Below are 13,194 nucleotides of genomic sequence, written 5' to 3'. Positions count from 1 at the left end.
TTATTTAATTGATTGCTCGATATTAAAATCAAACTATTTGTTTGTGTGACCAGCACTACAATTTATTACTTCATAATATTAGAACTTTGTTACATGTTACATTGACCACATACTCCTCGTGATTCAAAACCTTACGTACCCTAGCTTGCTTAGGTGATTAGAAACTTATTTTAATTGTTTTTTTTTACAGTCTAGCATCGTAAACTTGCATGCCATAAGCTAACAATTATCTTGTTTGATCTCTATACCAAGTAGCTATAGAGAATCGACTTAGTTTATTAGCGCTTAAGTAACCATTCAAACTTGAGTTTTTGATAGAAAAATAATTAGTTGAAAACGCTTATTCTTTATACGAGAAATAAGTAAAACAAAAAATTATTAATTGCAACTGATAATTTATGAAAAAACATCTCTACGTACTAGATGTTGAAAGACATCAATGATAGAAAAGTAAAATGAAAACGATATATTGTTAACATGAGAGTACTCGATCTTGTAGATCAATTTCATAGCATTTCACCATGAAATTAACAAAACCTGATAAAAATCCCATGAAAAATTATAGGCCAATATTAACTGTAATTAATTAAAAGAACAAGAAACATTTTCTTAATTGTTGCTATAGGCCAAATTTTGTGCGATTTGCTTCAATGACAACAGGTTACACCGTACGATAGTTTCCACAAACACACACGTACGTTTCTTCCTTGGTATTATCCGGCGGGGTGGTACTGCCACCACACGTCGGTGACGAATGAAGGGTCGTAACAGACCGGTAGTTCTTCAGACGGTGGTCACCACCAACAACGCTAAAGCTTATTACATGCCGTACGTTCATCATCAAGGATTCCATGCTGGATTCGGCTGGTAAACCCGACACCACCTGAACCTCCCTCACGGATCCCACGTCACAGCTCTTGAGAAAGTGCTTGTACGCCTGCATGCGGGTTGTCGGGACTACTGACCACACGGGGCGGGTATTGACTGAATTATTATTGAAAAACACTGGTTGTGAGACACCGAGTGGCGGTGGTGGCGGTAGAGGTCTTCCGGGATGTAAATAGACGGTGGAAGGTGGTTCATGGTGGATTTATTAGGGTTGTTTTGTTGAATATATAGTTTGGGTTTGAATTGAGGAACACATGATTTCTTGATTTTTGTTTGGATTTAAGTTAAGTGAGACCGTTGAACGTAAGATCTTATTATATGATACGACATGTTTTTATATTATATGAAGACATGAGACATGCGTGAAGATTGAGAATGGGGTTTGCAAGTTGCATGTAATTAGTTTGAATTTATTTGGGGGACACAAGTAAGAGGACCAAGTTGCCTATATAAACTTTATATGCAGCATATGCCTTTTGGCTTTATTGTTTTGTTACTTTATAATATTTTTATGGAATTCTAGAAGGAAACTACAATGTTGCACAATCATAATTTATAGAGCAAATTACGAAAATAGCCAATTTTATAAGAGAGAAAACATCAAATAGCATGTGAGATTTCAAATTCCCAAAATAACCCTTCAAATCTCATAACACGTGAGTTTGTGAGATTCCCTGTCACTTTTCGTGGACGAATCAGATTCTGCCAAGTGTGTTCCACTTCCACCTACCCCGAAATTTTTCATCCCAAATCTGTCGGAAACGTAACTTTTGACACCAAATATAACCCGAAAAAACCAACTGTAACGTGATGTTTCAAGCTGTTTTTATCGGCAACGTGAGTTTTCAAATAAGATGGATTTGAAAGGTTTTTGAAATTCATCTCCTTAGATGAATTTCATATGAATTTCGTTTTTTTGAAAAAGGCAATCTTCTTCATCATCTTCTTCATCTTTTTCATATTCATCTTCATCATATTCTTCTTCATATTCATCTTCCTCACATTCATTAATATTAATCCCACCACCTCCTCCAACCATATAACACCACCTTCTACACCCTCCACCCACCGCCGCCGGAGACAACAAAACGGCATCGGAAAAGCCGTCAGAATGCGGCGGAGAATCGTCGGAATCCGCGGTGGGAACGTAAACACACAAATTGAAGCTAAAGCCATCTTCACCTTCCTCCATTTGCTATTACCCATTATTATTTAACAGATCTGGAAGTGGGTTTTTGATAATTTGATAATATTGTTAATAATAATAATAAGAGAAAATTCCCGATATCGTTAGTTTGTTTGGATCTCACCAGATGATGATGATAATAAGGATGTTGGTGGGTGGAGGGTGTAGAAGGTGGTGTTATATGGTTGGAGGGGGTGGTGGGATTATTATTAATGAATGTGATGAAGATGAATATGAAGAAGAATATGAAGAAGATGAATATGAATATGAAGAAGATGATGAAGATGATTGCCTTTTTGAAAAAACGAAATTCATATGAAATTCATCCAAGGAGATGAATTTCAAAATAACTCAAAAACAATCTTATTTGAAAACTCAGGTGTTGTCGATAAAAACAGCTTGAAACATCACGTTACAGTTGGTTTTTTTCATGTTATATTTGGTGTCAAAAGTTACGTTTCCTACAGATTTGGGATGAAAAATATCGGGGCAGGTGGGAGTGGAACACACTTGGCAAAATCTGATTCGTCCACGAAAAGTCACGGGGAATCTCACAAACTCACATATACGTGAGATTTGAAGGGCTATTTTGGGAATTTGAAATTTCACATGCTATTTGATGTTTTCTCTCTCATGAAATAGGCTATTTTGGTAATTTGCTCTAATTTATATTATATGTTCATAGAAGATTAGTTTGCTGGTGTCACTGTAGGCTTACTTTTGGTTTAGGTTACGGGAGTCACGAAAAGTACATAACTGAATCATAAATCACAAAATGAAGTGGTTTGGTTTTTTCTTATAATATTGGGTCGAAGTTGTATAAATTAATTGTTATATGTGTATAAATAAACTTGATAATTTTATATGAAAAATAAAAGCTATAAACAATTTCCTTATTTTTTTTTAAATATTGAACTTCATTCTAATCATATTTATTTAACTAATACGTACTTGATTGGTTTATTAAAGAAAACAAGCCTGAATTTGACAACACTTACAACTTTATATGTAGCAGTACCGACTATTAATCCAATTGACATAGGCACTTTTCTCAATGACCAAAATAATTCAATTGATCAGTTATGAAAATCTCAAAACCAAAATATTCGTTATACTTCATCTATAATCGAACTAAACCGACACCTGCTAACCCTAGAGTTTAGCCGTTTAGGTCATGTTAGTTAAATTTAATAAGCGACACACATAGCATTTGGTTTAGTACTAATTTTAGGTCCTTATGACGGGATCAAACAACTAGTTATTGAATTAATCTCACATGTATGCTAGCAGAAATCACATACAAGCAATCTAGATCTCGAATCTTGATGGGTTTAAGTTATTTGCTATTTACGTAAAGAAATGGATAAGGTAGAGAGAAAGTAGGAGTTAGTGTAAAAAAGGTTATTGTGTGCATGGAAGCTTGCACTATTTATAGTGCAAGTTCCATATATGCATCATTCTTTCATTATGTCGGCTCATTGGGTTTGTTTACAATGGCCTTCGGCCCAAACATTACAAAAGACAAACAAAAGCTAGCATAATTCAACCGAACACAACACAAAATGATACAAAAGATTAATTAACAGAATATGGCCGGCCCTACAATCTCCCTCTAATCTTTAGTATTATTTGCAGCTTCCGTCTTCAACCCGTCTCGTACTCGAACTAGGTGTCATGGTCGAATAGTTGGTTGTCAACAATGCAACGAACAAACTTGTTGAACTTTCCAACTATTTCATCTGTGTAGACTTTGCCTTGATCTTCAAGTGTACGCAGAGGAGACTCGTACAGCTTTAACAAGTCAACTTTGTTGAGACAATGCCACTTCTTCTTTCTTGGCTTCGGCACTTGAGAGGTATGAGCAGCATTAACCGGAAGTGCAATAACTACAGCAGTCTCCGGGACAGGATCTCTGAAGTCCGGTTCTAGTGTATTCGTATTTGGTTAGTAGTTGAGGCAGTCCTCATAGTCAGATGCCAGCTTCTATTCATTTTCTTGAGAGTCAGCACCTGCAAGCACAGTAGGAACAGAAATAGACTGAAAATCCACATCCGGAGCCGCATCCCGATCTCCTATTTTCTTGGTGGCATCATCATCAGAGGGATCATCATGTGGCATATCATCATGTGGGGCAGTTTCATTACCTGTTCCATTGCCACTACCAACACCATCACCTTCATACCACCATTATTAATCGTCGTCATCATCACCCAATTCATCATCATTTATTTCCTTTTCTTATTCCTCCTCATCTTCATCATCACTATCATTATTTTCACCAACAGTTTCAGTACCGACAACTGTTCCAACAACCATAGCATCACCAACACCCGAACTACTAGCACTAGCACCACTACTACCTGCACCACCAACTATAGGTGCGGTCACAGCGGACTGTGTTTTCATTTTCTTATTGCTTTCATCCTCGTCATCGGAATTCACCTAACTTCCAAAACTTGTCTTCAGTCGCTCTTTTAGATCATCAACATCTTCATCAGTCATTTTCATAAGCTCAGAAGCAAAGTTTTACTTTTCAGGAAGATCTTTATTAAACTTGATGCGGAGCTCGTTCAATCTCTTTTGCTTTTCATTTTCTCTCTTAAGCCTCTCAATCCTGATTTGATCTGGGTGATCTCAGTTAAGGACCCGATATCACTTTCAAGGAATGCAACCCTTGACTCCAATATTTCAATCTCACACTTCAACCTGTCAACCTATGATCTCAACTCGGTTTTTAGACTTTCTTTAATGTTAGTTGAGGATGGCAGATCGTTTTCAAGAAAAATGATCCTAGACTCCAATTTAGCAACTTCAGCATATCGTTCAGCGAGGAGAAGCGATTGATTGTTTCCCTAGATTTGCTGACTTTCCAATCGCTTCTGGAGATTTTCAATTTGATTCTGCTGCCTAGCAATCTTAGCTTAATTAGAAGCCTTTTCTTTATCCAACCTCTTCATTCTTTCCTTACCAACTGCCATTTCCTTCTCAATTCCTCCATATTCTCTTTTTGCTTCTTACTGAAATTCAGCATAACATTCTGATACGATCCTATTATTAATATTATATTAATAAGTTTATTATTATTATTTAAGTTTATCTTTTATGTTATTTCCTTATAGTCAAATTATGTTTCCTTATTGTTTATCTTTTCTATTTTTATGTCTTTGTTTTCTAATATATATTGTAATCTCGTTTAAGAAAAAGTATAAGAAAAGAATTATTATTTTGGGTGTATTTTCTCTTTTTCTCTTGTGTTATTGGGAGATTGACAGTTGTCTCGAATAAACCGTAACAATCGTTCAGCTCTTCTTTGCATTAGACTCTTCCAGATCCACAATCTTATCAAAGGATTGACGGGATGCACAAAGAAGTCCATCTTTGTGGTTGTTTTGTGTTGTGAACCCCTTGACCCGATCGGTCTCCCTAATTGGCTCTAGCGAGACCGATCACCTTTTGGCCATAAGGATTTACATATTATTTGCTATTGTGGTTGCTTGGATTGTTTATAATAGGATTATAATATCACCGACCTAATACCAAATAAATTTGAAAATAAACATTTTATTAACCGATTATGTTTTGCAAATTAAAAGCGTTTTGATTTCCAAAACTAATAACTTAATAGATTTCTATTAACTTAAAATTGGTTAGTCATATCGCGACAAACTTAGTTTTTAATAGGTTATCTAAAACTAAGTGTCATGAGAGATGAAAAGGTTCATCTATTCGTCCCAATAATAAATACAGTAAAATTTGACTTTTACTCTATTTGGTAATTTTAAAACTAATCCCAATTTTAAAACCAATAGTTTATGCCAATCCTACTACAAGTCACACTTGAGGCATACTGCGAAATTTCGAGTGTTTAGAGCTACAGCACCGCACTTTTTTTCTAGCCTATCCCATCAAGGTGAAAGCGCTTCGTTGACACATCCGGCCCTTTCACACGTCACGGTACTAGGACAACTATTACTTTACTCTCCTGTTACGTGCTAAAGCTGTCTGGAGACTTAAAGTGGGCAAAGATGAAGCTAAACGTATATATACAGACAATCGTTGTCTCTATAAGCCTCATAACCGAGAGTTGTGCTCTATTCACAATTGGCAATCGTTGTCAGTCTGCCTAACCACTTATTAATGTTGTGTGCTACAGCTGCCTTTAATAACTGGAAGCCGGATTCTCATACTCCTAATTAATTAATGTTATTGGGTCATTAATAATAAGACTACAACATCGAAAATACTAATTAATTTACTTTTGCTTAATTAATCAGATGACGTCAAACGAAATCTCACCTTACGCCCTTAAGACTATCCTTGAGAAGGATAAACTGAACGGTACCAACTTCATCGAATGGCACCGCAACTTGAGACATGTTCTCACCATGGCAAAGCGCCTGTATGTTCTCGATGGACCAGTTCCAACCGAGCCTGAAAACAACACAGCCGCTGCACGAAAAATTCTTGACAAGCATAAGGATGACTCGGCAGAGGTCTCCTGTATTATGCTAGCCACCATGACTTCTGAGCTTGCTAAAGGCTTGGAAGACTTTGGTGCCTATGAGATGCTTGAGCAACTCAAGGGCATGTTCCAGAAACAAGCCCGCCAAGAACGTTTCGACACCATGAAACAACTCATCAGTTACAACATGGCAGAAGGGTCTCCCGTCAGTGCGCATGTTCTTAAGATGAAGGGGCACATCGATCAGCTCAAGAAACTTGATTATCCCATGCCTGATGAGATGGCATCTGATTTCATCCTCAACTCTCTCCCCAGCTCATACGACCAGTTCGTAATGAATTTCAACATGAATGGCTGGGTGAAGACAGTGTCGGAGCTTCATAACATGCTCAAGACGACTGAGATGAACATTCCTTCAAGGACCAATCAAGTTCTGATGATCCGATCTGCTGGTGTCAAGAAGCCTAATCCCAAGAACCGGGGTTATAAGGGTAAAGGCAAGAAGAATGTTACCATTGCTGCCCCTCGTGCCACCAATTCTAACAAAGGGGTTCCAAAGATACCACCGCCGCCCCTTGAGGAGCGCAAGTGCTACCGATGCAACCAAATGGGACACTGGATGCGAAACTGTCCCGAGTACCTTGCTAAGATCAAGATGAAGAGAGCAAATGGTGAAGGCTCTTCTCGAGGTATATCCATATACGTTATTAAACTTTCACTGTCTCTAGCAACACATGGGTATTTGATACCGGATGTGGTCATCGTTAATGTCTTGCAGGAGCCTGAGAAGTGGAGGAAACTGAATAAAAGCAGCATGGAACTCATCGTTGGAGATGAGAAGAGAGTACCAGTTCTGGAAACTGGAGTATTTCATTTTACTTGTCCATCTAGCCTATTTTTCTTTTGAATAATTATTTGTATGCTCCTGGTTGGACCAGCAACATCGTTTCAGTTTCTTTACTGTTTGAACAAGGTTTTAAGTACGTGTTTTAATGGCATGGCTATTTCTGCTTACTTAAATGATATCTTTTATTTTGAGGCTAAACCTCGAAATGATATATAAGAGATTGATGTTCAAACTAATAATAACGTATATAATCTTTCAAAACGTATCAGATCTGGCATCAATGATACATTTCTATGGCATTGCCGACTTGGCCACACAAGCAAGACAAGAGTTAAAAGACTCCAATCCGAAGGGATTCTTGAATCCACAAGACCGGACTCTTTTGATGATTGTGAATTTTGCTTAGCTGGTAAACTCGTCAAAAACTCCTTCACTCATAAAAGTAAACGAGCAAGAGATCTGTTAGGACTCATACATACTAATGTATGTGGACCTTTCAGAACCATGCCTAGAAACCATGAAAGATAATTTGTTTCTTTTATCGACGATTATAGTCGATATGCTTATGTGTATCATATGAAACACAAGCATGAAACTTTTGAAATGTTCAAAGAGTTTCAAAACAAAGTGGAAAACCAACTTGGTAAAATCATTAAGATACTTCGATCAGATCGAGGTGGAGACTATCTCAGCTCAGAGTTCATCACTCATATAAAAGAGCGTGGAATTGTTTCACAGCTCACTCCACCTGGCACACCCCATCATAATGGCGTGAGCGAGAGGAGGAATCGAACTTTGCTAAACATGGTTCAATCGATGATGGGTAGAACTAACTTGCCTCACTCCTTTTGGAGTTTCGCCCTTTTGATCACCTCCCTCATTCGTTAAACACTACAACCAAAGCAGTTATTAGTTTTTTCATCCCGATACAAATATGATTTATATCAAGAGAAAAGACCACTTCCTCATGAAAGAATTCCTCGATCGTGGAACTGGAGATTGTTTTGTCGATCTTGAAGAAATTCAAGAACCACAAACAACCGTTGAGAAGCTAGAGTGTCTGATCAAAAAGTTGTTGTTGCTGATACATCAGACATGAACACGAGCGTTCGCAGAAGTACTAGGACTTCTGCACCCAATCCTAGATACCTATGGCATATGGATGATCCGGAAGTCTTATTAGTAGCCGAGTCTGGCGACGAAGCTACTAACTACATATCTGCAATCTTGGATCCGGAATCTGAGAAACGGCGAAATGCCATGAACGCCGAGATGCAATCTATTCATGACAATCAATTCTAGAACTTGATTGAGCTAAACCCCGAAAGTCGGGCAATAGGGAGCAAGTGAATTTTAAGCAAGCATCTCGAAGCTGGAATCTTCACTTGATGAGAAAATCAAAGAGTTTGGTTTTATCAACAATGAAGATGAGCCTTGTGTTTACAGAAAGGCTAGTGGGAGCACTATATCATTCTTCATCTTGTATGGGTATGATATACTGATAATTGGAAACAACATTCCTATGCTTAAGGGAGTTAAGCACTGGTTGGAATCTTGTTTTGCAATGAAAGATCTTGGAGAAGCCGCATATATTCTGGGAATAGAAGATCTACCGAGATAGATCTAAGTGACTTCTAGGGCTAAGTCATAGTACATACATAAGCAAATTCATGACACGCTTCTCAATGGACAACTCCAAGATAGGAACTGTTCCATTGCTAAAAGAACCGTTTTAGCAAATTGCAATCTCCGGCAACGGACATTGAAACGAAGCACATGCAAGCAATTCCATATGCTTCAGCGATTGGCTCTGTCATGTACGCTATATTATGCACTAGACTTGACGTCTCGTAAGCGTGTTTGGAGGAGTGGAAGAGGAGCTCACTGTAAGGTGTTACACTGACGCTAACTTCCAGAATGACCGAGATGTATCTCACTCATAATCTGCTTGGATGAAGAAATTCATAGCCAACCTCGATCTAATTCCAAGTTTAGGAAAATGATCGACGTGATATGTAATAACACATGTGCTATTGCTCAAGCCAAAGAGCCCAATTATCATCACATGGCCAAGCACATTTTTAGTTCCACTATGTACGAGTAATACTGGAATGAGATGACATCATAATAAGCAAAGTAGACACATATCAAAATCTAGCTGACCCGTTCACTAAGCCGATGACTCAGGACAAGCATAGAGATGCTATCAGGCTTAGATTTGCTAGTGATTTATTTTGATTTAGTATTTGGATGTATGAACATTCAAACAGTTGTACTTTTCAGTTCACCTTTGATTTAATGGTTAAATGCAAACGTTGAATGATACAACTGTGTTCTTTTTAATACGTTTAATCTATGAATATTATATTCTAAACTATCCATAGTCGGTCAGACGCGTGGGAACGATTCTGAATTAAGACTATTCTGACTTTGGACTCAAGCAGTTAACTTCCAAACTCACAGACCTCATTATGAATGACGTTGGATGTAACTCGCATCAAATAATCTTCATGGATCTTGATCATAAGATGTTTTGATAATAGTATGCTCATTTAGTATCCTAAGACCTGAGATACATATTATAACTTTCGTTTACCGAGGAATATTCTTTGATCATGTCAACCGCTGTTGCGTAACTGCCAGCCATAAAGGCATTGATTGGGAATGTTCTGGAGTTCAGTGGGAGTTGTATGTAGTCAAGATGGGATTCTGTACTCTTACATTAAAATGTAACAGTTAGACATATTGGCGCCCTCGTTGATTCAAACTGGTAAAGTGTGAGGCCTCACCCAAACTTACTGTGTGTTTGAATGGACCACTTTTGACTCTATATCGAGAACTACAATAATTGAACACTATATGAGATTGATATGATCCATGTCTCATTGTTCAATTGATGTGTTATACAGAAAGGATAGATGACAACGATTACTATAAATTCATTATCTTGCAATAAGGTATTCCAAGATACTTTGGTTATGGATTTAAAATGTCATATTTGGTTGGGGACAACTATGTGTAGCTAGAACGCCTCTGGCTGTTAGCGTTGTGATACTTGACCCAAATCCGTCCAAGTGGGAGACTGTTGGATTTAATGGTCGGTTCGGGTCAAGTCAACGCGACCGACCCGAATGTGACCCGGTATGAGTTACACCGGGGGTAACGAAATATAAACCCACTTAAATGTTAATTGGGCCCGACACAATCAATTAGATGGACCAGATGATGGATAAAGGCTTTGTTTTGTTGATTGGGCTCAATCCTAATTGGTTTAATTTGATTAAACCCTAATAGTATTACTATATATAGTATAAGATATTATTATTATATCATAACCTTAAACATAACAAACCCTAACAATCACCAACATCACTTCCGGCTGGCACCTCCACGCCGTTTTCCGGCGACCCGCTTTTCCGGCGACCCGGCTGACGTGGATACTACTCCTCTGGCTGTCCTTGTTGTTGTAACTGCACACCCTTGCACCTACATCATCACCACAGCTCATTAACGCCGCCTACAACCACGTTTTTCCGGCGGCACGTTTTTCCGGCGAGACGGTTTTCCGGCTATTGAAATTATCCGGCGTTCATTGCTGTTAGTAGTTTATTATTGAGGTGTTGTTGTTCTTGTTTTGCACCATCTCAGCCGCACCACCACTGTGGGTCCTCGCCGCCGCCGCTGCCTTCATCCACACGCCGCCGCCGATGACATCCAAGCACCATCACCGCCTTTAGCGCTTGTTGCTGCAAGTTGTTTACTGCTGCCGCTAAGTTGTTGCAGCTATTGTTCACCGGAGCCACCACCGTAGACCACCAGACCTCCGCTGCCGCCACCACCAGTTGCCGCCGTCACCGGAGCTTCCCTTTGTTGTTGCAGCTATTGTTCACCGGAGCCACCACCGTAGACCACCAGACCTCCGCTGCCGCCACCACCAGTTGCCGCCGTCACCGGAGCTTCCCGTTGGTCGTTTTGATTGTATCGTTCCTCTAGTTTGTTTCGTTAAGCCCTCGGTGTCTTCCCGGTTTTGATAACCGAGGTATATCGACAAACTAATCTATGGTTGATTTATTACTGTTTAATCGTGCTCGTACTTAGTTGTAATCGGATCCGGATTTTGGGCTTCGGTTTTTGGTTCGCTTAATCGTTTTACTTTCCGCTGCGTTTTATAGTTCGTTTAAACATATATTTTACTATTGATTAATATTTATTGAAACGAAAATAATTAACTAAAACGGGTTAAAATAACTTGACCGTTTTCGTTCAGAACCACCGTTGAAACCCAACAAGAATAGCTCCCGTGTACACTAGAGACTTCTTGTACTTATCATTGGACAAATGGGTTGCGGTTAGGATTGGTGTTTTGGTAATTGAGGGTGAAGTGTATGAATGGGTAGTTTATGTGGTAGATTGGATATGGATGTGTTTAGTTGTTGGAAAGGTAGTGATTTGTTGGGTTATGAGTCATTTTAGTAAAGGTCTAGAATACAAACAACTGAAAGTTCTAGGTAACTAAGATCAATTGAGCAACCCGTTGGCAGCATGTCATCGATCGAGGTTGATAAGTACCACACAACACTCGAAAGAAGTTGGTGAATTTTTTTTAACTTCGTTTTACATTTGTTTTTTACTTTTTATTTTTTATTTTTTGGTTAATAACCAATAACTTAAACTAAATAGTCGTGGGTGTTTAGGAAACGATCCCACTAGTATTGAGCTTTTTAAGAGGACTTGCACCAAAATGGCTCATCAGGAGGCGATGGAATCATTTGCACTTGAGAACGTTTATATGGGGGTACATTATACTACATATAAATAGTAATGACTTGGTATCGTAATTACGTTTAGGGCTATTCAAAAAGCTCGAGGCTCGAAGCTCGGGCTCTGGCTCGTGGCTCGTTCGATAAAAGCTCGATAAAACTAGCTAAAAAAACTTGATTTGAAACATTCTGGGTTGAGTTGGCTCATTTTTGTAACCAAGCTCGGCTTGACCTAGGCTCGGCTTAATCATGGCTCGGCTGGTTGGCTCGATTTAAATCTCGTTTAGCTTCAAAATCAAGCTAGAGTCTTAGCTGAGATGCCTCGTTTAATTTTTTCTTGCTCTATATATTTTTATGTTACACTTTTAGCGTTTACTAATTTATGTTTACGATTTAATGTCGATACTGACTGAATTCGTTTTGGTTCACCCCCACAACACACAAGTTTTGTTATTAATTTATTAATTAACCACTAATTTTTTTTATAATATGTTAATATGTTCTGTTTAGGTGTTGAAGAATTTGGCTTTTGGTTTTGTTCAATTTGGTGTAGTGACCCGATACTAGCAGTATTTGTGTCGGTTCACCATCGCAGTGCATGTGTTTGTTTTTTAAACATGGAAATTTGTTGTATTTGGGCATTGACAAATTATTTTTTGGTTGGTTCCGATGGTGTTGTAACCTGATACTGATCGAATTCATGTCGACTCACAAATGCATCGTCCGAGTTTTACCAACCGACTAGACGTAGTCTTAACTATGTTTATTTTATCATAAACTACACGAGTGTCAATACTATTTTATGCGTTTACTTTTTTGGGTATATTGTCGTTACTATTACAAAACTAACAAATACTTACCAAATTCGCATCGTTACGCGGCTAAGCCGCATTGCTATGCTACCATTTTTTGTTTTGTTTTTATTTTTTTATACTACTTTTTTTGGCTTACTATTTTATTTTACAATTCAGTGCCGATAGTGTTGATACCGACTGAATCATCATCGTCTTGCAGCCACAACGCAATGCGTTTTTTTTCCTTTGGTTTTCCA

General features: G+C 38.3%; 1 pseudogene; it reads right to left on the bottom strand.

Annotated features, from left to right (window-relative positions):
* Positions 1 to 609: 609 nt before the first annotated feature.
* Positions 610 to 1,144, bottom strand: LOC143635552 (abscisic acid receptor PYL4 pseudogene; annotated as a pseudogene).
* Between the last annotated feature and the right edge of the window lie 12,050 nt (positions 1,145 to 13,194).

The sequence above is a fragment of the Bidens hawaiensis genome, unplaced genomic scaffold (assembly GCF_021521415.1).
Source record: "Bidens hawaiensis isolate Kalapana, Puna unplaced genomic scaffold, B.hawaiensis_p1.1 tig00007577_1, whole genome shotgun sequence".
In the NCBI taxonomy this organism is placed as follows: Eukaryota; Viridiplantae; Streptophyta; class Magnoliopsida; order Asterales; family Asteraceae; genus Bidens; species Bidens hawaiensis.
The sequence above is the reverse complement of the archived record's forward strand: the minus strand, read 5'-3'. Positions and strand labels throughout refer to the sequence as shown.